The sequence below is a fragment of the Crinia signifera genome, chromosome 3 (genome assembly GCF_055691185.1).
Source record: "Crinia signifera chromosome 3, ASM5569118v1, whole genome shotgun sequence".
Lineage (NCBI taxonomy): Eukaryota > Metazoa > Chordata > Amphibia > Anura > Myobatrachidae > Crinia > Crinia signifera.
In genome coordinates this window covers 107,547,402-107,570,459 of record NC_139219.1, presented here as the reverse complement: position 1 = coordinate 107,570,459, position 23,058 = coordinate 107,547,402, and the positions used below count along the sequence as shown (strand labels likewise).

At 42.0% G+C, this 23,058-nt stretch overlaps 17 non-coding genes across 17 annotated transcripts; 11 read left to right on the top strand and 6 right to left on the bottom strand.

Annotated features, from left to right (window-relative positions):
- The first annotated feature begins 141 nt into the window (after positions 1-141).
- TRNAK-CUU (transfer RNA lysine (anticodon CUU)) lies at positions 142-214 on the top strand. The gene has a single exon. It is a non-coding gene; the product is annotated as a tRNA-Lys (tRNA).
- An 821-nt stretch (positions 215-1,035) lies between these two features.
- On the bottom strand, positions 1,036-1,106 carry TRNAG-GCC (transfer RNA glycine (anticodon GCC)). The gene has a single exon. It is a non-coding gene; the product is annotated as a tRNA-Gly (tRNA).
- Positions 1,107-1,262: 156 nt separating this feature from the next.
- Positions 1,263-1,335, top strand: TRNAK-CUU (transfer RNA lysine (anticodon CUU)). The gene has a single exon. It is a non-coding gene; the product is annotated as a tRNA-Lys (tRNA).
- An 823-nt stretch (positions 1,336-2,158) lies between these two features.
- Positions 2,159-2,229, bottom strand: TRNAG-GCC (transfer RNA glycine (anticodon GCC)). The gene has a single exon. It is a non-coding gene; the product is annotated as a tRNA-Gly (tRNA).
- Positions 2,230-4,398: 2,169 nt separating this feature from the next.
- On the bottom strand, positions 4,399-4,469 carry TRNAG-GCC (transfer RNA glycine (anticodon GCC)). The gene has a single exon. It is a non-coding gene; the product is annotated as a tRNA-Gly (tRNA).
- A 156-nt stretch (positions 4,470-4,625) lies between these two features.
- On the top strand, positions 4,626-4,698 carry TRNAK-CUU (transfer RNA lysine (anticodon CUU)). The gene has a single exon. It is a non-coding gene; the product is annotated as a tRNA-Lys (tRNA).
- Positions 4,699-5,746: 1,048 nt separating this feature from the next.
- On the top strand, positions 5,747-5,819 carry TRNAK-CUU (transfer RNA lysine (anticodon CUU)). Its single transcript has one exon. It is a non-coding gene; the product is annotated as a tRNA-Lys (tRNA).
- A 1,048-nt stretch (positions 5,820-6,867) lies between these two features.
- Positions 6,868-6,940, top strand: TRNAK-CUU (transfer RNA lysine (anticodon CUU)). Its single transcript has one exon. It is a non-coding gene; the product is annotated as a tRNA-Lys (tRNA).
- Positions 6,941-8,882: 1,942 nt separating this feature from the next.
- Positions 8,883-8,953, bottom strand: TRNAG-GCC (transfer RNA glycine (anticodon GCC)). Its single transcript has one exon. It is a non-coding gene; the product is annotated as a tRNA-Gly (tRNA).
- Positions 8,954-12,244: 3,291 nt separating this feature from the next.
- Positions 12,245-12,315, bottom strand: TRNAG-GCC (transfer RNA glycine (anticodon GCC)). Its single transcript has one exon. It is a non-coding gene; the product is annotated as a tRNA-Gly (tRNA).
- A 1,277-nt stretch (positions 12,316-13,592) lies between these two features.
- TRNAK-CUU (transfer RNA lysine (anticodon CUU)) lies at positions 13,593-13,665 on the top strand. Its single transcript has one exon. It is a non-coding gene; the product is annotated as a tRNA-Lys (tRNA).
- A 1,048-nt stretch (positions 13,666-14,713) lies between these two features.
- Positions 14,714-14,786, top strand: TRNAK-CUU (transfer RNA lysine (anticodon CUU)). Its single transcript has one exon. It is a non-coding gene; the product is annotated as a tRNA-Lys (tRNA).
- A 2,169-nt stretch (positions 14,787-16,955) lies between these two features.
- Positions 16,956-17,028, top strand: TRNAK-CUU (transfer RNA lysine (anticodon CUU)). The gene has a single exon. It is a non-coding gene; the product is annotated as a tRNA-Lys (tRNA).
- Positions 17,029-19,196: 2,168 nt separating this feature from the next.
- TRNAK-CUU (transfer RNA lysine (anticodon CUU)) lies at positions 19,197-19,269 on the top strand. Its single transcript has one exon. It is a non-coding gene; the product is annotated as a tRNA-Lys (tRNA).
- Positions 19,270-20,317: 1,048 nt separating this feature from the next.
- TRNAK-CUU (transfer RNA lysine (anticodon CUU)) lies at positions 20,318-20,390 on the top strand. Its single transcript has one exon. It is a non-coding gene; the product is annotated as a tRNA-Lys (tRNA).
- Positions 20,391-22,332: 1,942 nt separating this feature from the next.
- On the bottom strand, positions 22,333-22,403 carry TRNAG-GCC (transfer RNA glycine (anticodon GCC)). Its single transcript has one exon. It is a non-coding gene; the product is annotated as a tRNA-Gly (tRNA).
- Positions 22,404-22,559: 156 nt separating this feature from the next.
- On the top strand, positions 22,560-22,632 carry TRNAK-CUU (transfer RNA lysine (anticodon CUU)). Its single transcript has one exon. It is a non-coding gene; the product is annotated as a tRNA-Lys (tRNA).
- The last annotated feature ends 426 nt before the right edge of the window (positions 22,633-23,058 follow it).

The following is a 23,058-nucleotide window of genomic DNA, read 5'->3' as shown; positions in this document are numbered from 1 at the left end:
AAGGTTACTTACCCATTTTCCTCAATGTGTGAAACCAAGCATGCATCTCAGTGTACTGAATGTGGTAGCCTAGATCTACTTTAATAGATTGTAGGGCACTCCTTGGCTTGAGTGGCCTTTTTGTCACATCACAGTAACCAAGCCTGGCTAGCTCAGTCGGTAGAGCATGAGACTCTTAATCTCAGGGTCGTGGGTTCGAGCCCCACGTTGGGCGGTGTTTTTTCCCAGAATTCTACAGGCGAGATCTCTGTCACTACACAACCAAACGTGTTTTATTTGAAACTTAAAAGAGGTGTACATCAGTGTGTGAAACCAAGCAGGAATCTCAGGATCTACTAAATGTGGAAACCTTGCTTTGGTTTTATAAATTGAAGGGCAATCCTTGCCTTGCCATGATGCCATAACACTGTAAAAAAGCCTAGCTATCTGAGTCAATAGCGAATAAGACTCCAAATCTAAGAGTCATTTGCTTTGAGCACAACATTGGGTGGTGTTTATTCCCTTTTCAGATCCATGCCTCCCTCATGGCAGGCGAGAATTCTACCACTAAACCACAAGATTCTACCACTAAATCATTGTATGTTAAATTCTATACCTGCACCACCAAAATGCAAAGAGCCAGGCACTCTTTAACAAAATATATCGCTGTTTCAGGTGTACATCAGTGGGTGAAACCATGCAGGAATATCAGGATCTACTGAATGTGGAAACTTTGCTTTGGTTTAATAGTGTAGATTGAAGAGCAAGCGTTGCCTTGCCTTGATGCTACAACACTGTAACAAAGCCTGGCCAGCTTAGTCAATAGAAATAAAACTCTCAAGCTAAGAGTCATATGCTTTTAGTACAACATTTGTTTGGTGTTTATTCCCTTTTCAGATCCAGACCTCTCTCTTGGCAGGTGGGAATTCTACCACTAAACCACAAGATTCTACCATTAATTTATTGTATGTGGAATTCTATACCTGCACCACCAAAATGCAAAGAGCCAGGCACTCTTTAACAAAATATACCATAATTTCAGTAAAACTTGAGTACTGCATTGGCCGGGAATCGAACCCGGGCCTCCCGCGTGGCAGGCGAGAATTCTACCACTGAACAACCAATGCTTCACATTTTACTTCACGGTTACTTACCCATTTTCCTCAATGTGTGAAACCAAGCATGCATCTCAGTGTACTGAATGTGGTAGCCTAGATCTACTTTAATAGCTTGTAGGGCACTCCTTGGCTTGAGTGGCCTTTTTGTCACATCACAGTAACCAAGCCTGGCTAGCTCAGTCGGTAGAGCATGAGACTCTTAATCTCAGGGTCGTGGGTTCGAGCCCCACGTTGGGCGGTGTTTTTTCCCAGAATTCTACAGGCGAGATTTCTGTCACTACACAACCAAACGTGTTTTATTTGAAACTTAAAAGAGGTGTACATCAGTGTGTGAAACCAAGCAGGAATCTCAGGATCTACTAAATGTGGAAACCTTGCTTTGGTTTTATAAATTGAAGGGCAATCCTTGCCTTGCCATGATGCCATAACACTGTAAAAAAGCCTAGCTATCTGAGTCAATAGCGAATAAGACTCCAAATCTAAGAGTCATTTGCTTTGAGCACAACATTGGGTGGTGTTTATTCCCTTTTCAGATCCATGCCTCCCTCATGGCAGGCGAGAATTCTACCACTAAACCACAAGATTCTACCACTAAATCATTGTATGTTAAATTCTATACCTGCACCACCAAAATGCAAAGAGCCAGGCACTCTTTAACAAAATATATCGCTGTTTCAGGTGTACATCAGTGGGTGAAACCATGCAGGAATATCAGGATCTACTGAATGTGGAAACTTTGCTTTGGTTTAATAGTGTAGATTGAAGAGCAAGCGTTGCCTTGCCTTGATGCTACAACACTGTAACAAAGCCTGGCCAGCTTAGTCAATAGATATAAAACTCCCAAGCTAAGAGTCATATGCTTTTAGTACAACATTTGTTTGGTGTTTATTCCCTTTTCAGATCCAGACCTCTCTCTCTTGGCAGGTGGGAATTCTACCACTAAACCACAAGATTCTACCATTAATTTATTGTATGTGGAATTCTATACCTGCACCACCAAAATGCAAAGAGCCGGCCACTCTTTAACAAAATATACCATAATTTCAGTAAAACTTGAGTACTGCATTGGCCGGGAATCGAACCCGGGCCTCCCGCGTGGCAGGCGAGAATTCTACCACTGAACAACCAATGCTTCACATTTTCCTTCATGGTTACTTACCCATTTTCCTCAATGTGTAAACCAAGCATGCATCTCAGTGTACTGAATGTGGTAGCCTAGATCTACTTTAATAGCTTGTATTGCACTCCTTGGCTTGAGTGGCCTTTTTGTCAAATCACAGTAACCAAGCCTGGCTAGCTCAGTCGGTAGAGCATGAGACTCTTAATCTCAGGCTCATGGGTTCGAGCCCCACGTTGGGTGGTGTTTTTTCCCAGAATTCTACAGGCGAGATCTCTGTCACTACACAACCAAACGTGTTTTATTTGAAACTTAAAAGAGGTGTACATCAGTGTGTGAAACCAAGCAGAATCTCAGGATCTACTAAATGTGGAAACCTTGCTTTGGTTTTATAGATTGAAGGGCAATCCTTGCCTTGCCATGATGCCATAACACTGTAAAAAAGCCTAGCTATCTGAGTCAATAGCGAATAAGACTCCAAATCTAAGAGTCATTTGCTTTGAGCACAACATTGGGTGGTGTTTATTCCCTTTTCAGATCCATGCCTCCCTCATGGCAGGCGAGAATTCTACCACTAAACCACAAGATTCTACCACTAAATCATTGTATGTTGAATTCTATGCCTGCACCACCAAAATGCAAAGAGTCATGCACTCTTTAACAAAATATATCGCTGTTTCAGGTGTACATCAGTGGGTGAAACCATGCAGGAATATCAGGATCTACTGAATGTGGAAACTTTGCTTTGGTTTAGTAGTGTAGATTGAAGAGCAAGCGTTGCCTTGCCTTGATGCTACAACACTGTAACAAAGCCTGGCCAGCTTAGTCAATAGAAATAAAACTCCCAAGCTAAGAGTCATATGCTTTTAGTACAACATTTGTTTGGTGTTTATTCCCTTTTCAGATCCAGACCTCTCTCTTGGCAGGTGGGAATTCTACCACTAAACCACAAGATTCTACCATTAATTTATTGTATGTGGAATTCTATACCTGCACCACCAAAATGCAAAGAGCCAGCCACTCTTTAACAAAATATACCATAATTTCAGTAAAACTTGAGTACTGCATTGGCCGGGAATCGAACCCGGGCCTCCCGCGTGGCAGTCGAGAATTCTACCACTGAACAACAAATGCTTCACATTTTACTTCAAGGTTGCTTACCCATTTTCCTCAATGTGTGAAACCAAGCATGCATCTCAGTGTACTGAATGTGGTAGCCTAGATCTACTTTAATAGCTTGTAGGGCACTCCTTGGCTTGAGTGGCCTTTTTGTCACATCACAGTAACCAAGCCTGGCTAGCTCAGTCGGTAGAGCATGAGACTCTTAATCTCAGGGTCGTGGGTTGGAGCCCCACGTTGGGCGGTGTTTTTTCCCAGAATTCTACAGGCGAGATCTCTGTCACTACACAACCAAACGTGTTTTATTTGAAACTTAAAAGAGGTGTACATCAGTGTGTGAAACCAAGCAGGAATCTCAGGATCTACTAAATGTGGAAACCTTGCTTTGGTTTTATAAATTGAAGGGCAATCCTTGCCTTGCCATGATGCCATAACACTGTTAAAAAGCCTAGCTATCTGAGTCAATAGCGAATAAGACTCCAAATCTAAGAGTCATTTGCTTTGAGCACAACATTGGGTGGTGTTTATTCCCTTTTCAGATCCATGCCTCCCTCATGGCAGGCGAGAATTCTACCACTAAACCACAAGATTCTACCACTAAATCATTGTATGTTAAATTCTATACCTGCACCACCAAAATGCAAAGAGCCAGGCACTCTTTAACAAAATATATCGCTGTTTCAGGTGTACATCAGTGGGTGAAACCATGCAGGAATATCAGGATCTACTGAATGTGGAAACTTTGCTTTGGTTTAATAGTGTAGATTGAAGAGCAAGCGTTGCCTTGCCTTGATGCTACAACACTGTAACAAAGCCTGGCCAGCTTAGTCAATAGAAATAAAACTCCCAAGCTAAGAGTCATATGCTTTTAGTACAACATTTGTTTGGTGTTTATTCCCTTTTCAGATCCAGACCTCTCTCTTGGCAGGTGGGAATTCTACCACTAAACCACAAGATTCTACCATTAATTTATTGTATGTGGAATTCTATACCTGCACCACCAAAATGCAAAGAGCCAGCCACTCTTTAACAAAATATACCATAATTTCAGTAAAACTTGAGTACTGCATTGGCCGGGAATCGAACCCGGGCCTCCCGCGTGGCAGGCGAGAATTCTACCACTGAACAACCAATGCTTCACATTTTACTTCACGGTTACTTACCTATTTTCCTCAATTTGTGAAACCAAGCATGCATCTCAGTGTACTGAATGTGGTAGCCTAGATCTACTTTAATAGCTTGTAGGGCACTCCTTGGCTTGAGTGGCCTTTTTGTCACACAACAGTAACCAAGCCTGGCTAGCTCAGTCGGTAGAGCATGAGACTCTTAATCTCAGGGTCGTGGGTTCGAGCCCCACGTTGGGCGGTGTTTTTTCCCAGAATTCTACAGGCGAGATCTCTGTCACTACACAACCAAACGTGTTTTATTTGAAACTTAAAAGAGGTGTACATCAGTGTGTGAAACCAAGCAGGAATCTCAGGATCTACTAAATGTGGAAACCTTGCTTTGGTTTTATAAATTGAAGGGCAATCCTTGCCTTGCCATGATGCCATAACACTGTAAAAAAGCCTAGCTATCTGAGTCAATAGCGAATAAGACTCCAAATCTAAGAGTCATTTGCTTTGAGCACAACATTGGGTGGTGTTTATTCCCTTTTCAGATCCATGCCTCCCTCATGGCAGGCGAGAATTCTACCACTAAACCACAAGTTTCTACCACTAAATCATTGTATGTTAAATTCTATACCTGCACCACCAAAATGCAAAGAGCCAGGCACTCTTTAACAAAATATATCGCTGTTTCAGGTGTACATCAGTGGGTGAAACCATGCAGGAATATCAGGATCTACTGAATGTGGAAACTTTGCTTTGGTTTAATAGTGTAGATTGAAGAGCAAGCGTTGCCTTGCCTTGATGCTACAACACTGTAACAAAGCCTGGCCAGCTTAGTCAATAGAAATAAAACTCCCAAGCTAAGAGTCATATGCTTTTAGTACAACATTTGTTTGGTGTTTATTCCCTTTTCAGATCCAGACCTCTCTCTTGGCAGGTGGGAATTCTACCACTAAACCACAAGATTCTACCATTAATTTATTGTATGTGGAATTCTATACCTGCACCACCAAAAAGCAAAGAGCCAGACACTCTTTAACAAAATATACCATAATTTCAGTAAAACTTGAGTACTGCATTGGCCGGGAATCGAACCCGGGCCTCCCGCGTGGCAGGCGAGAATTCTACCACTGAACAACCAACGTTTCACATTTTACTTCACGGTTACTTACCCATTTTCCTCAATTTGTGAAACCAAGCATGCATCTCAGTGTACTGAATGTGGTAGCCTAGATCTACTTTAATAGCTTGTAGGGCACTCCTTGGCTTGAGTGGCCTTTTTGTCACACAACAGTAACCAAGCCTGGCTAGCTCAGTCGGTAGAGCATGAGACTCTTAATCTCAGGGTCGTGGGTTCGAGCCCCACGTTGGGCGGTGTTTTTTCCCAGAATTCTACAGGCGAGATCTCTGTCACTACACAACCAAACGTGTTTTATTTGAAACTTAAAAGAGGTGTACATCAGTGTGTGAAACCAAGCAGGAATCTCAGGATCTACTAAATGTGGAAACCTTGCTTTGGTTTTATAAATTGAAGGGCAATCCTTGCCTTGCCATGATGCCATAACACTGTAAAAAAGCCTAGCTATCTGAGTCAATAGCGAATAAGACTCCAAATCTAAGAGTCATTTGCTTTGAGCACAACATTGGGTGGTGTTTATTCCCTTTTCAGATCCATGCCTCCCTCATGGCAGGCGAGAATTCTACCACTAAACCACAAGATTCTACCACTAAATCACTGTATGTTAAATTCTATACCTGCACCACCAAAATGCAAAGAGCCAGGCACTCTTTAACAAAATATATCGCTGTTTCAGGTGTACATCAGTGGGTGAAACCATGCAGGAATATCAGGATCTACTGAATGTGGAAACTTTGCTTTGGTTTAATAGTGTAGATTGAAGAGCAAGCGTTGCCTTGCCTTGATGCTACAACACTGTAACAAAGCCTGGCCAGCTTAGTCAATAGAAATAAAACTCCCAAGCTAAGAGTCATATGCTTTTAGTACAACATTTGTTTGGTGTTTATTCCCTTTTCAGATCCAGACCTCTCTCTTGGCAGGTGGGAATTCTACCACTAAACCACAAGATTCTACCATTAATTTATTGTATGTGAAATTCTTTACCTGCACCACCAAAATGCAAAGAGCCAGACACTCTTTAACAAAATATACCATAATTTCAGTAAAACTTGAGTACTGCATTGGCCGGGAACCGAAACCGGGCCACCCGCGTGGCAGGCGAGAATTCTACCACTGAACAACCAACGTTTCACATTTTACTTCACGGTTACTTACCCATTTTCCTCAATTTGTGAAACCAAGCATGCATCTCAGTGTACTGAATGTGGTAGCCTAGATCTACTTTAATAGCTTGTAGGGCACTCCTTGGCTTGAGTGGCCTTTTTGTCACACAACAGTAACCAAGCCTGGCTAGCTCAGTCGGTAGAGCATGAGACTCTTAATCTCAGGGTCGTGGGTTCGAGCCCCACGTTGGGCGGTGTTTTTTCCCAGAATTCTACAGGCGAGATCTCTGTCACTACACAACCAAACGTGTTTTATTTGAAACTTAAAAGAGGTGTACATCAGTGTGTGAAACCAAGCAGGAATCTCAGGATCTACTAAATGTGGAAACCTTGCTTTGGTTTTATAAATTGAAGGGCAATCCTTGCCTTGCCATGATGCCATAACACTGTAAAAAAGCCTAGCTATCTGAGTCAATAGCGAATAAGACTCCAAATCTAAGAGTCATTTGCTTTGAGCACAACATTGGGTGGTGTTTATTCCCTTTTCAGATCCATGCCTCCCTCATGGCAGGCGAGAATTCTACCACTAAACCACAAGATTCTACCACTAAATCACTGTATGTTAAATTCTATACCTGCACCACCAAAATGCAAAGAGCCAGGCACTCTTTAACAAAATATATCGCTGTTTCAGGTGTACATCAGTGGGTGAAACCATGCAGGAATATCAGGATCTACTGAATGTGGAAACTTTGCTTTGGTTTAATAGTGTAGATTGAAGAGCAAGCGTTGCCTTGCCTTGATGCTACAACACTGTAACAAAGCCTGGCCAGCTTAGTCAATAGAAATAAAACTCCCAAGCTAAGAGTCATATGCTTTTAGTACAACATTTGTTTGGTGTTTATTCCCTTTTCAGATCCAGACCTCTCTCTTGGCAGGTGGGAATTCTACCACTAAACCACAAGATTCTACCATTAATTTATTGTATGTGAAATTCTTTACCTGCACCACCAAAATGCAAAGAGCCAGACACTCTTTAACAAAATATACCATAATTTCAGTAAAACTTGAGTACTGCATTGGCCGGGAACCGAAACCGGGCCACCCGCGTGGCAGGCGAGAATTCTACCACTGAACAACCAATGCTTCATATTTTACTTCACGGTTACTTACCCATTTTCCTCAATGTGTGAAACCAAGCATGCATCTCAGTGTACTGAATGTGGTAGCCTAGATCTACTTTAATAGCTTGTATTGCACTCCGTGGCTTGAGTGGCCTTTTTGTCAAATCACAGTAACCAAGCCTGGCTAGCTCAGTCGGTAGAGCATGAGACTCTTAATCTCAGGGTCATGGGTTCGAGCCCCACATTGGGCGGTGTTTTTTCCCAGAATTCTATAGGCGAGATCTCTGTCACTACACAACCAAACGTGTTTTATTTGAAACTTAAAAGAGGTGTACATCAGTGTGTGAAACCAAGCAGGAATCTCAGGATCTACTAAATGTGGAAACCTTGCTTTGGTTTTATAGATTGAAGGGCAATCCTTGCCTTGCCATGATGCCATAACACTGTAAAAAAGCCTAGCTATCTGAGTCAATAGCGAATAAGACTCCAAATCTAAGAGTCATTTGCTTTGAGCACAACATTGGGTGGTGTTTATTCCCTTTTTAGATCCATGCCTCCCTCATGGCAGGCGAGAATTCTACCACTAAACCACAAGATTCTACCACTAAATCATTGTATGTTGAATTCTATGCCTGCACCACCAAAATGCAAAGAGCCAGGCACTCTTTAACAAAATATATCGCTGTTTCAGGTGTACATCAGTGGGTGAAACCATGCAGGAATATCAGGATCTACTGAATGTGGAAACTTTGCTTTGGTTTAATAGTGTAGATTGAAGAGCAAGCGTTGCCTTGCCTTGATGCTACAACACTGTAACAAAGCCTGGCCAGCTTAGTCAATAGAAATAAAACTCCCAAGCTAAGAGTCATATGCTTTTAGTACAACATTTGTTTGGTGTTTATTCCCTTTTCAGATCCAGACCTCTCTCTTGGCAGGTGGGAATTATACCACTAAACCACAAGATTCTAACATTAATTTATTGTATGTGGAATTCTTTACCTGCACCACCAAAATGCAAAGAGCCAGACACTCTTTAACAAAATATACCATAATTTCAGTAAAACTTGAGTACTGCATTGGCCGGGAATCGAACCCGGGCCTCCCGCGTGGCAGGCGAGAATTCTACCACTGAACAACCAATGCTTCACATTTTACTTCACGGTTACTTACCCATTTTCCTCAATTTGTGAAACCAAGCATGCATCTCAGTGTACTGAATGTGGTAGCCTAGATCTACTTTAATAGTTTGTAGGGCACTCCTTGGCTTGAGTGGCCTTTTTGTCACACAACAGTAACCAAGCCTGGCTAGCTCAGTCGGTAGAGCATGAGACTCTTAATCTCAGGGTCGTGGGTTCGAGCCCCATGTTGGGCGGTGTTTTTTCCCAGAATTCTACAGGCGAGATCTCTGTCACTACACAACCAAACGTGTTTTATTTGAAACTTAAAAGAGGTGTACATCAGTGTGTGAAACCAACAGGAATCTCAGGATCTACTAAATGTGGAAACCTAGCTTTGGTTTTATAGATTGAAGGGCAATCCTTGCCTTGCCATGATGCCATAACACTGTAAAAAAGCCTAGTTATCTGAGTCAATAGCGAATAAGACTCCAAATCTAAGAGTCATTTGCTTTGAGCACAACATTGGGTGGTGTTTATTCCCTTTTCAGATCCATGCCTCCCTCATAGCAGGCGAGAATTCTACCACTAAACTACAAGATTCTACCACTAAATCATTGTATGTTGAATTCTATACCTGCACCACCAAAATGCAAAGAGCCAGGCACTCTTTAACAAAATATATTGCTGTTTCAGGTGTACATCAGTGGGTGAAACCATGCAGGAATATCAGGATCTACTGAATGTGGAAACTTTGTTTTGGTTTAATAGTGTAGATTGAAGAGCAAGCGTTGCCTTGCCTTGATGCTACAACACTGTAACAAAGCCTGGCCAGCTTAGTCAATAGAAATAAAACTCCCAAGCTAAGAGTCATATGCTTTTAGTACAACATTTGTTTGGTGTTTATTCCCTTTTCAGATCCAGACCTCTCTCTTGGCAGGTGGGAATTCTACCACTTAACCACAAGATTCTAACATTAATTTATTGTATGTGGAATTCTTTACCTGCACCACCAAAATGCAAAGAGCCAGACACTCTTTAACAAAATATACCATAATTTCAGTAAAAATTGAGTACTGCATTGGCCGGGAATCGAACCCCGGCCTCCCGCATGGCAGGCTAGAATTCTACCACTGAACAACCAAAGCTTCACATTTTACTTCACGGTTACTTACCCATTTTCCTCAATGTGTGAAACCAAGCATGCATCTCAGTGTACTGAATGTGGTAGCCTAGATCTACTTTAATAGCTTGTATTGCACTCCTTGGCTTGAGTGGCCTTTTTGTCAAATCACAGTAACCAAGCCTGGCTAGCTCAGTCGGTAGAGCATGAGACTCTTAATCTCAGGGTCATGGGTTCGAGCCCCACATTGGGCGGTGTTTTTTCCCAGAATTCTACAGGCGAGATCTCTGTCACTACACAACCAAACGTGTTTTATTTGAAACTTAAAAGAGGTGTACATCAGTGTGTGAAACCAAGCAGGAATCTCAGGATCTACTAAATGTGGAAACCTTGCTTTGGTTTTATAGATTGAAGGGCAATCCTTGCCTTGCCATGATGCCATAACACTGTAAAAAAGCCTAGCTATCTGAGTCAATAGCGAATAAGACTCCAAATCTAAGAGTCATTTGCTTTGAGCACACCATTGGGTGGTGTTTATTCCCTTTTCAGATCCATGCCTCCCTCATAGCAGGCGAGAATTCTACCACTAAACTACAAGATTCTACCACTAAATCATTGTATGTTGAATTCTATACCTGCACCACCAAAATGCAAAGAGCCAGGCACTCTTTAACAAAATATATTGCTGTTTCAGGTGTACATCAGTGGGTGAAACCATGCAGGAATATCAGGATCTACTGAATGTGGAAACTTTGTTTTGGTTTAATAGTGTAGATTGAAGAGCAAGCGTTGCCTTGCCTTGATGCTACAACACTGTAACAAAGCCTGGCCAGCTTAGTCAATAGAAATAAAACTCCCAAGCTAAGAGTCATATGCTTTTAGTACAACATTTGTTTGGTGTTTATTCCCTTTTCAGATCCAGACCTCTCTCTTGGCAGGTGGGAATTCTACCACTTAACCACAAGATTCTAACATTAATTTATTGTATGTGGAATTCTTTACCTGCACCACAAAAATGCAAAGAGCCAGACACTCTTTAACAAAATATACCATAATTTCAGTAAAAATTGAGTACTGCATTGGCCGGGAATCGAACCCGGGCCTCCCGCATGGCAGGCTAGAATTCTACCACTGAACAACCAAAGCTTCACATTTTACTTCACGGTTACTTACCCATTTTCCTCAATTTGTGAAACCAAGCATGCATCTCAGTGTACTGAATGTGGTAGCCTAGATCTACTTTAATAGTTTGTAGGGCACTCCTTGGCTTGAGTGGCCTTTTTGTCACACAACAGTAACCAAGCCTGGCTAGCTCAGTCGGTAGAGCATGAGACTCTTAATCTCAGGGTCGTGGGTTCGAGCCCCACGTTGGGTGGTGTTTTTTCCCAGAATTCTACAGGCGAGATATCTGTCACTACACAACCAAACGTGTTTTATTTGAAACTTAAAAGAGGTGTACATCAGTGTGTGAAACCAAGCAGGAATCTCAGGATCTACTAAATGTGGAAACCTAGCTTTGGTTTTATAGATTGAAGGGCAATCCTTGCCTTGCCATGATGCCATAACACTGTAAAAAAGCCTAGTTATCTGAGTCAATAGCGAATAAGACTCCAAATCTAAGAGTCATTTGCTTTGAGCACAACATTGGGTGGTGTTTATTCCCTTTTCAGATCCATGCCTCCCTCATAGCAGGCGAGAATTCTACCACTAAACTAAAAGATTCTACCACTAAATCATTGTATGTTGAATTCTATACCTGCACCACCAAAATGCAAAGAGCCAGGCACTCTTTAACAAAATATATTGCTGTTTCAGGTGTACATCAGTGGGTGAAACCATGCAGGAATATCAGGATCTACTGAATGTGGAAACTTTGCTTTGGTTTAATAGTGTAGATTGAAGAGCAAGCGTTGCCTTGCCTTGATGCTACAACACTGTAACAAAGCCTGGCCAGCTTAGTCAATAGAAATAAAACTCCCAAGCTAAGAGTCATATGCTTTTAGTACAACATTTGTTTGGTGTTTATTCCCTTTTCAGATCCAGACCTCTCTCTTGGCAGGTGGGAATTCTACCACTAAACCACAAGATTCTACCATTAATTTATTGTATGTGGAATTCTATACCTGCACCACCAAAATGCAAAGAGCCAGACACTCTTTAACAAAATATACCATAATTTCAGTAAAACTTGAGTACTGCATTGGCCGGGAATCGAACCCGGGCCTCCCGCGTGGCAGGCGAGAATTCTACCACTGAACAACCAATGCTTCACATTTTACTTCACGGTTACTTACCCATTTTCCTCAATGTGTGAAACCAAGCATGCATCTCAGTGTACTGAATGTGGTAGCCTAGATCTACTTTAATAGCTTGTATTGCACTCCTTGGCTTGAGTGGCCTTTTTGTCAAATCACAGTAACCAAGCCTGGCTAGCTCAGTCGGTAGAGCATGAGACTCTTAATCTCAGGGTCATGGGTTCGAGCCCCACATTGGGCGGTGTTTTTTCCCAGAATTCTACAGGCGAGATCTCTGTCACTACACAACCAAACGTGTTTTATTTGAAACTTAAAAGAGGTGTACATCAGTGTGTGAAACCAAGCAGGAATCTCAGGATCTACTAAATGTGGAAACCTTGCTTTGGTTTTATAGATTGAAGGGCAATCCTTGCCTTGCCATGATGCCATAACACTGTAAAAAAGCCTAGCTATCTGAGTCAATAGCGAATAAGACTCCAAATCTAAGAGTCATTTGCTTTGAGCACACCATTGGGTGGTGTTTATTCCCTTTTTAGATCCATGCCTCCCTCATGGCAGGCGAGAATTCTACCACTAAACCACAAGATTCTACCACTAAATCATTGTATGTTGAATTCTATGCCTGCACCACCAAAATGCAAAGAGCCAGGCACTCTTTAACAAAATATATCGCTGTTTCAGGTGTACATCAGTGGGTGAAACCATGCAGGAATATCAGGATCTACTGAATGTGGAAACTTTGCTTTGGTTTAATAGTGTAGATTGAAGAGCAAGCGTTGCCTTGCCTTGATGCTACAACACTGTAACAAAGCCTGGCCAGCTTAGTCAATAGAAATAAAACTCCCAAGCTAAGAGTCATATGCTTTTAGTACAACATTTGTTTGGTGTTTATTCCCTTTTCAGATCCAGACCTCTCTCTTGGCAGGTGGGAATTCTACCACTAAACCACAAGATTCTACCATTAATTTATTGTATGTGGAATTCTATACCTGCACCACCAAAAAGCAAAGAGCCAGACACTCTTTAACAAAATATACCATAATTTCAGTAAAACTTGAGTACTGCATTGGCCGGGAATCGAACCCGGGACTCCCGCGTGGCAGGCGAGAATTCTACCACTGAACAACCAACGTTTCACATTTTACTTCACGGTTACTTACCCATTTTCCTCAATTTGTGAAACCAAGCATGCATCTCAGTGTACTGAATGTGGTAGCCTAGATCTACTTTAATAGCTTGTAGGGCACTCCTTGGCTTGAGTGGCCTTTTTGTCACACAACAGTAACCAAGCCTGGCTAGCTCAGTCGGTAGAGCATGAGACTCTTAATCTCAGGGTCGTGGGTTCGAGCCCCACGTTGGGCGGTGTTTTTTCCCAGAATTCTACAGGCGAGATCTCTGTCACTACACAACCAAACATGTTTTATTTGAAACTTAAAAGAGGTGTACATCAGTGTGTGAAACCAAGCAGGAATCTCAGGATCTACTAAATGTGGAAACCTTGCTTTGGTTTTATAAATTGAAGGGCAATCCTTGCCTTGCCATGATGCCATAACACTGTAAAAAAGCCTAGCTATCTGAGTCAATAGCGAATAAGACTCCAAATCTAAGAGTCATTTGCTTTGAGCACAACATTGGGTGGTGTTTATTCCCTTTTCAGATCCATGCCTCCCTCATGGCAGGCGAGAATTCTACCACTAAACCACAAGATTCTACCACTAAATCATTGTATGTTAAATTCTATACCTGCACCACCAAAATGCAAAGAGCCAGGCACTCTTTAACAAAATATATCGCTGTTTCAGGTGTACATCAGTGGGTGAAACCATGCAGGAATATCAGGATCTACTGAATGTGGAAACTTTGCTTTGGTTTAATAGTGTAGATTGAAGAGCAAGCGTTGCCTTGCCTTGATGCTACAACACTGTAACAAAGCCTGGCCAGCTTAGTCAATAGAAATAAAACTCCCAAGCTAAGAGTCATATGCTTTTAGTACAACATTTGTTTGGTGTTTATTCCCTTTTCAGATCCAGACCTCTCTCTTGGCAGGTGGGAATTCTACCACTAAACCACAAGATTCTACCATTAATTTATAGTATGTGGAATTCTTTACCTGCACCACCAAAATGCAAAGAGCCAGACACTCTTTAACAAAATATACCATAATTTCAGTAAAACTTGAGTACTGCATTGGCCGGGAATCGAACCCGGGCCTCCCGCGTGGCAGGATAGAATTCTACCACTGAACAACCAAAGCTTCACATTTTACTTCACGGTTACTTACCCATTTTCCTCAATTTGTGAAACCAAGCATGCATCTCAGTGTACTGAATGTGGTAGCCTAGATCTACTTTAATAGTTTGTAGGGCACTCCTTGGCTTGAGTGGCCTTTTTGTCACACAACAGTAACCAAGCCTGGCTAGCTCAGTCGGTAGAGCATGAGACTCTTAATCTCAGGGTCGTGGGTTCGAGCCCCACGTTGGGCGGTGTTTTTTCCCAGAATTCTACAGGCGAGATCTCTGTCACTACACAACCAAACGTGTTTTATTTGAAACTTAAAAGAGGTGTACATCAGTGTGTGAAACCAAGCAGGACTCTCAGGATCTACTAAATGTGGAAACCTTGCTTTGGTTTTATAAATTGAAGGGCAATCCTTGCCTTGCCATGATGCCATAACACTGTAAAAAAGCCTAGCTATCTGAGTCAATAGCGAATAAGACTCCAAATCTAAGAGTCATTTGCTTTGAGCACAACATTGGGTGGTGTTTATTCCCTTTTCAGATCCATGCCTCCCTCATGGCAGGCGAGAATTCTACCACTAAACCACAAGATTCTACCACTAAATCATTGTATGTTAAATTCTATACCTGCACCACCAAAATGCAAAGAGCCAGGCACTCTTTAACAAAATATATCGCTGTTTCAGGTGTACATCAGTGGGTGAAACCATGCAGGAATATCAGGATCTACTGAATGTGGAAACTTTGCTTTGGTTTAATAGTGTAGATTGAAGAGCAAGCGTTGCCTTGCCTTGATGCTACAACACTGTAACAAAGCCTGGCCAGCTTATTCAATAGAAATAAAACTCCCAAGCTAAGAGTCATATGCTTTTAGTACAACATTTGTTTGGTGTTTATTCCCTTTTCAGATCCAGACCTCTCTCTTGGCAGGTGGGAATTCTACCACTAAACCACAAGATTCTACCATTAATTTATTGTATGTGGAATTCTATACCTGCACCACCAAAATGCAAAGAGCCAGACACTCTTTAACAAAATATACCATAATTTCAGTAAAACTTGAGTACTGCATTGGCCGGGAACCGAACCCGGGCCACCCGCGTGGCAGGCGAGAATTCTACCACTGAACAACCAATGCTTCACATTTTACTTCACGGTTACTTACCCATTTTCCTCAATGTGTGAAACCAAGCATGCATCTCAGTGTACTGAATGTGGTAGCCTAGATCTACTTTAATAGCTTGTATTGCACTCCGTGGCTTGAGTGGCCTTTTTGTCAAATCACAGTAACCAAGCCTGGCTAGCTCAGTCGGTAGAGCATGAGACTCTTAATCTCAGGGTCATGGGTTCGAGCCCCACATTGGGCGGTGTTTTTTCCCAGAATTCTACAGGCGAGATCTCTGTCACTACACAACCAAACGTGTTTTATTTGAAACTTAAAAGAGGTGTACATCAGTGTGTGAAACCAAGCAGGAATCTCAGGATCTACTAAATGTGGAAACCTTGCTTTGGTTTTATAGATTGAAGGGCAATCCTTGCCTTGCCATGATGCCATAACACTGTAAAAAAGCCTAGCTATCTGAGTCAATAGCGAATAAGACTCCAAATCTAAGAGTCATTTGCTTTGAGCACAACATTGGGTGGTGTTTATTCCCTTTTTAGATCCATGCCTCCCTCATGGCAGGCGAGAATTCTACCACTAAACCACAAGATTCTACCACTAAATCATTGTATGTTGAATTCTATGCCTGCACCACCAAAATGCAAAGAGCCAGGCACTCTTTAACAAAATATATCGCTGTTTCAGGTGTACATCAGTGGGTGAAACCATGCAGGAATATCAGGATCTACTGAATGTGGAAACTTTGCTTTGGTTTAATAGTGTAGATTGAAGAGCAAGCGTTGCCTTGCCTTGATGCTACAACACTGTAACAAAGCCTGGCCAGCTTAGTCAATAGAAATAAAACTCCCAAGCTAAGAGTCATATGCTTTTAGTACAACATTTGTTTGGTGTTTATTCCCTTTTCAGATCCAGACCTCTCTCTTGGCAGGTGGGAATTCTACCACTAAACCACAAGATTCTAACATTAATTTATTGTATGTGGAATTCTATACCTGCACCACCAAAAAGCAAAGAGCCAGACACTCTTTAACAAAATATACCATAATTTCAGTAAAACTTGAGTACTGCATTGGCCGGGAATCGAACACAGGCCTTCCGCGTGGCAGGCGAGAATTCTACCACTGAACAACCAATGCTTCACATTTTACTTCACGGTTACTTACCCATTTTCCTCAATTTGTGAAACCAAGCATGCATCTCAGTGTACTGAATGTGGTAGCCTAGATCTACTTTAATAGCTTGTAGGGCACTCCTTGGCTTGAGTGGCCTTTTTGTCACACAACAGTAACCAAGCCTGGCTAGCTCAGTCGGTAGAGCATGAGACTCTTAATCTCAGGGTCGTGGGTTCGAGCCCCACGTTGGGCGGTGTTTTTTCCCAGAATTCTACAGGCGAGATCTCTGTCACTACACAACCAAACGTGTTTTATTTGAAACTTAAAAGAGGTGTACATCAGTGTGTGAAACCAAGCAGGAATCTCAGGATCTACTAAATGTGGAAACCTTGCTTTGGTTTTATAAATTGAAGGGCAATCCTTGCCTTGCCATGATGCCATAACACTGTAAAAAAGCCTAGCTATCTGAGTCAATAGCGAATAAGACTCCAAATCTAAGAGTCATTTGCTTTGAGCACAACATTGGGTGGTGTTTATTCCCTTTTCAGATCCATGCCTCCCTCATGGCAGGCGAGAATTCTACCACTAAACCACAAGATTCTACCACTAAATCATTGTATGTTAAATTCTATACCTGCACCACCAAAATGCAAAGAGCCAGGCACTCTTTAACAAAATATATCGCTGTTTCAGGTGTACATCAGTGGGTGAAACCATGCAGGAATATCAGGATCTACTGAATGTGGAAACTTTGCTTTAGTTTAATAGTGTAGATTGAAGAGCAAGCGTTGCCTTGCCTTGATGCTACAACACTGTAACAAAGCCTGGCCAGCTTAGTCAATAGAAATAAAACTCCCAAGCTAAGAGTCATATGCTTTTAGTACAACATTTGTTTGGTGTTTATTCCCTTTTCAGATCCAGACCTCTCTCTTGGCAGGTGGGAATTCTACCACTAAACCACAAGATTCTACCATTAATTTATTGTATGTGGAATTCTATACCTGCACCACCAAAATGCAAAGAGCCAGACACTCTTTAACAAAATATACCATAATTTCAGTAAAACTTGAGTACTGCATTGGCCGGGAACCGAACCCGGGCCACCCGCGTGGCAGGCGAGAATTCTACCACTGAACAACCAATGCTTCACTTTTTACTTCACGGTTACTTACCCATTTTCCTCAATGTGTGAAACCAAGCATGCATCTCAGTGTACTGAATGTGGTAGCCTAGATCTACTTTAATAGCTTGTATTGCACTCCGTGGCTTGAGTGGCCTTTTTGTCAAATCACAGTAACCAAGCCTGGCTAGCTCAGTCGGTAGAGCATGAGACTCTTAATCTCAGGGTCATGGGTTCGAGCCCCACATTGGGCGGTGTTTTTCCCAGAATTCTACAGGCGAGATCTCTGTCACTACACAACCAAACGTGTTTTATTTGAAACTTAAAAGAGGTGTACATCAGTGTGTGAAACCAAGCAGGAATCTCAGGATCTACTAAATGTGGAAACCTTGCTTTGGTTTTATAGATTGAAGGGCAATCCTTGCCTTGCCATGATGCCATAACACTGTAAAAAAGCCTAGCTATCTGAGTCAATAGCGAATAAGACTCCAAATCTAAGAGTCATTTGCTTTGAGCACAACATTGGGTGGTGTTTATTCCCTTTTTAGATCCATGCCTCCCTCATGGCAGGCGAGAATTCTACCACTAAACCACAAGATTCTACCACTAAATCATTGTATGTTGAATTCTATGCCTGCACCACCAAAATGCAAAGAGCCAGGCACTCTTTAACAAAATATATCGCTGTTTCAGGTGTACATCAGTGGGTGAAACCATGCAGGAATATCAGGATCTACTGAATGTGGAAACTTTGCTTTGGTTTAATAGTGTAGATTGAAGAGCAAGCGTTGCCTTGCCTTGATGCTACAACACTGTAACAAAGCCTGGCCAGCTTAGTCAATAGAAATAAAACTCCCAAGCTAAGAGTCATATGCTTTTAGTACAACATTTGTTTGGTGTTTATTCCCTTTTCAGATCCAGACCTCTCTCTTGGCAGGTGGGAATTCTACCACTAAACCACAAGATTCTACCATTAATTTATTGTATGTGGAATTCTATACCTGCACCACCAAAAAGCAAAGAGCCAGACACTCTTTAACAAAATATACCATAATTTCAGTAAAACTTGAGTACTGCATTGGCCGGGAATCGAACCCGGGACTCCCGCGTGGCAGGCGAGAATTCTACCACTGAACAACCAACGTTTCACATTTTACTTCACGGTTACTTACCCATTTTCCTCAATTTGTGAAACCAAGCATGCATCTCAGTGTACTGAATGTGGTAGCCTAGATCTACTTTAATAGCTTGTAGGGCACTCCTTGGCTTGAGTGGCCTTTTTGTCACACAACAGTAACCAAGCCTGGCTAGCTCAGTCGGTAGAGCATGAGACTCTTAATCTCAGGGTCGTGGGTTCGAGCCCCACGTTGGGCGGTGTTTTTTCCCAGAATTCTACAGGCGAGATCTCTGTCACTACACAACCAAACATGTTTTATTTGAAACTTAAAAGAGGTGTACATCAGTGTGTGAAACCAAGCAGGAATCTCAGGATCTACTAAATGTGGAAACCTTGCTTTGGTTTTATAAATTGAAGGGCAATCCTTGCCTTGCCATGATGCCATAACACTGTAAAAAAGCCTAGCTATCTGAGTCAATAGCGAATAAGACTCCAAATCTAAGAGTCATTTGCTTTGAGCACAACATTGGGTGGTGTTTATTCCCTTTTCAGATCCATGCCTCCCTCATGGCAGGCGAGAATTCTACCACTAAACCACAAGATTCTACCACTAAATCATTGTATGTTAAATTCTATACCTGCACCACCAAAATGCAAAGAGCCAGGCACTCTTTAACAAAATATATCGCTGTTTCAGGTGTACATCAGTGGGTGAAACCATGCAGGAATATCAGGATCTACTGAATGTGGAAACTTTGCTTTGGTTTAATAGTGTAGATTGAAGAGCAAGCGTTGCCTTGCCTTGATGCTACAACACTGTAACAAAGCCTGGCCAGCTTAGTCAATAGAAATAAAACTCCCAAGCTAAGAGTCATATGCTTTTAGTACAACATTTGTTTGGTGTTTATTCCCTTTTCAGATCCAGACCTCTCTCTTGGCAGGTGGGAATTCTACCACTAAACCACAAGATTCTACCATTAATTTATAGTATGTGGAATTCTTTACCTGCACCACCAAAATGCAAAGAGCCAGACACTCTTTAACAAAATATACCATAATTTCAGTAAAACTTGAGTACTGCATTGGCCGGGAATCGAACCCGGGCCTCCCGCGTGGCAGGATAGAATTCTACCACTGAACAACCAAAGCTTCACATTTTACTTCACGGTTACTTACCCATTTTCCTCAATTTGTGAAACCAAGCATGCATCTCAGTGTACTGAATGTGGTAGCCTAGATCTACTTTAATAGTTTGTAGGGCACTCCTTGGCTTGAGTGGCCTTTTTGTCACACAACAGTAACCAAGCCTGGCTAGCTCAGTCGGTAGAGCATGAGACTCTTAATCTCAGGGTCGTGGGTTCGAGCCCCACGTTGGGCGGTGTTTTTTCCCAGAATTCTACAGGCGAGATCTCTGTCACTACACAACCAAACGTGTTTTATTTGAAACTTAAAAGAGGTGTACATCAGTGTGTGAAACCAAGCAGGACTCTCAGGATCTACTAAATGTGGAAACCTTGCTTTGGTTTTATAAATTGAAGGGCAATCCTTGCCTTGCCATGATGCCATAACACTGTAAAAAAGCCTAGCTATCTGAGTCAATAGCGAATAAGACTCCAAATCTAAGAGTCATTTGCTTTGAGCACAACATTGGGTGGTGTTTATTCCCTTTTCAGATCCATGCCTCCCTCATGGCAGGCGAGAATTCTACCACTAAACCACAAGATTCTACCACTAAATCATTGTATGTTAAATTCTATACCTGCACCACCAAAATGCAAAGAGCCAGGCACTCTTTAACAAAATATATCGCTGTTTCAGGTGTACATCAGTGGGTGAAACCATGCAGGAATATCAGGATCTACTGAATGTGGAAACTTTGCTTTGGTTTAATAGTGTAGATTGAAGAGCAAGCGTTGCCTTGCCTTGATGCTACAACACTGTAACAAAGCCTGGCCAGCTTATTCAATAGAAATAAAACTCCCAAGCTAAGAGTCATATGCTTTTAGTACAACATTTGTTTGGTGTTTATTCCCTTTTCAGATCCAGACCTCTCTCTTGGCAGGTGGGAATTCTACCACTAAACCACAAGATTCTACCATTAATTTATTGTATGTGGAATTCTATACCTGCACCACCAAAATGCAAAGAGCCAGACACTCTTTAACAAAATATACCATAATTTCAGTAAAACTTGAGTACTGCATTGGCCGGGAACCGAACCCGGGCCACCCGCGTGGCAGGCGAGAATTCTACCACTGAACAACCAATGCTTCACATTTTACTTCACGGTTACTTACCCATTTTCCTCAATGTGTGAAACCAAGCATGCATCTCAGTGTACTGAATGTGGTAGCCTAGATCTACTTTAATAGCTTGTATTGCACTCCGTGGCTTGAGTGGCCTTTTTGTCAAATCACAGTAACCAAGCCTGGCTAGCTCAGTCGGTAGAGCATGAGACTCTTAATCTCAGGGTCATGGGTTCGAGCCCCACATTGGGCGGTGTTTTTTCCCAGAATTCTACAGGCGAGATCTCTGTCACTACACAACCAAACGTGTTTTATTTGAAACTTAAAAGAGGTGTACATCAGTGTGTGAAACCAAGCAGGAATCTCAGGATCTACTAAATGTGGAAACCTTGCTTTGGTTTTATAGATTGAAGGGCAATCCTTGCCTTGCCATGATGCCATAACACTGTAAAAAAGCCTAGCTATCTGAGTCAATAGCGAATAAGACTCCAAATCTAAGAGTCATTTGCTTTGAGCACAACATTGGGTGGTGTTTATTCCCTTTTTAGATCCATGCCTCCCTCATGGCAGGCGAGAATTCTACCACTAAACCACAAGATTCTACCACTAAATCATTGTATGTTGAATTCTATGCCTGCACCACCAAAATGCAAAGAGCCAGGCACTCTTTAACAAAATATATCGCTGTTTCAGGTGTACATCAGTGGGTGAAACCATGCAGGAATATCAGGATCTACTAAATGTGGAAACTTTGCTTTGGTTTAATAGTGTAGATTGAAGAGCAAGCGTTGCCTTGCCTTGATGCTACAACACTGTAACAAAGCCTGGCCAGCTTAGTCAATAGAAATAAAACTCCCAAGCTAAGAGTCATATGCTTTTAGTACAACATTTGTTTGGTGTTTATTCCCTTTTCAGATCCAGACCTCTCTCTTGGCAGGTGGGAATTATACCACTAAACCACAAGATTCTAACATTAATTTATTGTATGTGGAATTCTTTACCTGCACCACCAAAATGAAAAGAGCCAGACACTCTTTAACAAAATATACCATAATTTCAGTAAAACTTGAGTACTGCATTGGCCGGGAATCGAACCCGGGCCTCCCGCGTGGCAGGCGAGAATTCTACCACTGAACAACCAATGCTTCACATTTTACTTCACGGTTACTTACCCATTTTCCTCAATTTGTGAAACCAAGCATGCATCTCAGTGTACTGAATGTGGTAGCCTAGATCTACTTTAATAGTTTGTAGGGCACTCCTTGGCTTGAGTGGCCTTTTTATCACACAACAGTAACCAAGCCTGGCTAGCTCAGTCGGTAGAGCATGAGACTCTTAATCTCAGGGTCGTGGGTTCGAGCCCCACGTTGGGCGGTGTTTTTTCCCAGAATTCTACAGGCGAGATCTCTGTCACTACACAACCAAACGTGTTTTATTTGAAACTTAAAAGAGGTGTACATCAGTGTGTGAAACCAACAGGAATCTCAGGATCTACTAAATGTGGAAACCTAGCTTTGGTTTTATAGATTGAAGGGCAATCCTTGCCTTGCCATGATGCCATAACACTGTAAAAAAGCCTAGTTATCTGAGTCAATAGCGAATAAGACTCCAAATCTAAGAGTCATTTGCTTTGAGCACAACATTGGGTGGTGTTTATTCCCTTTTCAGATCCATGCCTCCCTCATAGCAGGCGAGAATTCTACCACTAAACTACAAGATTCTACCACTAAATCATTGTATGTTGAATTCTATACCTGCACCACCAAAATGCAAAGAGCCAGGCACTCTTTAACAAAATAT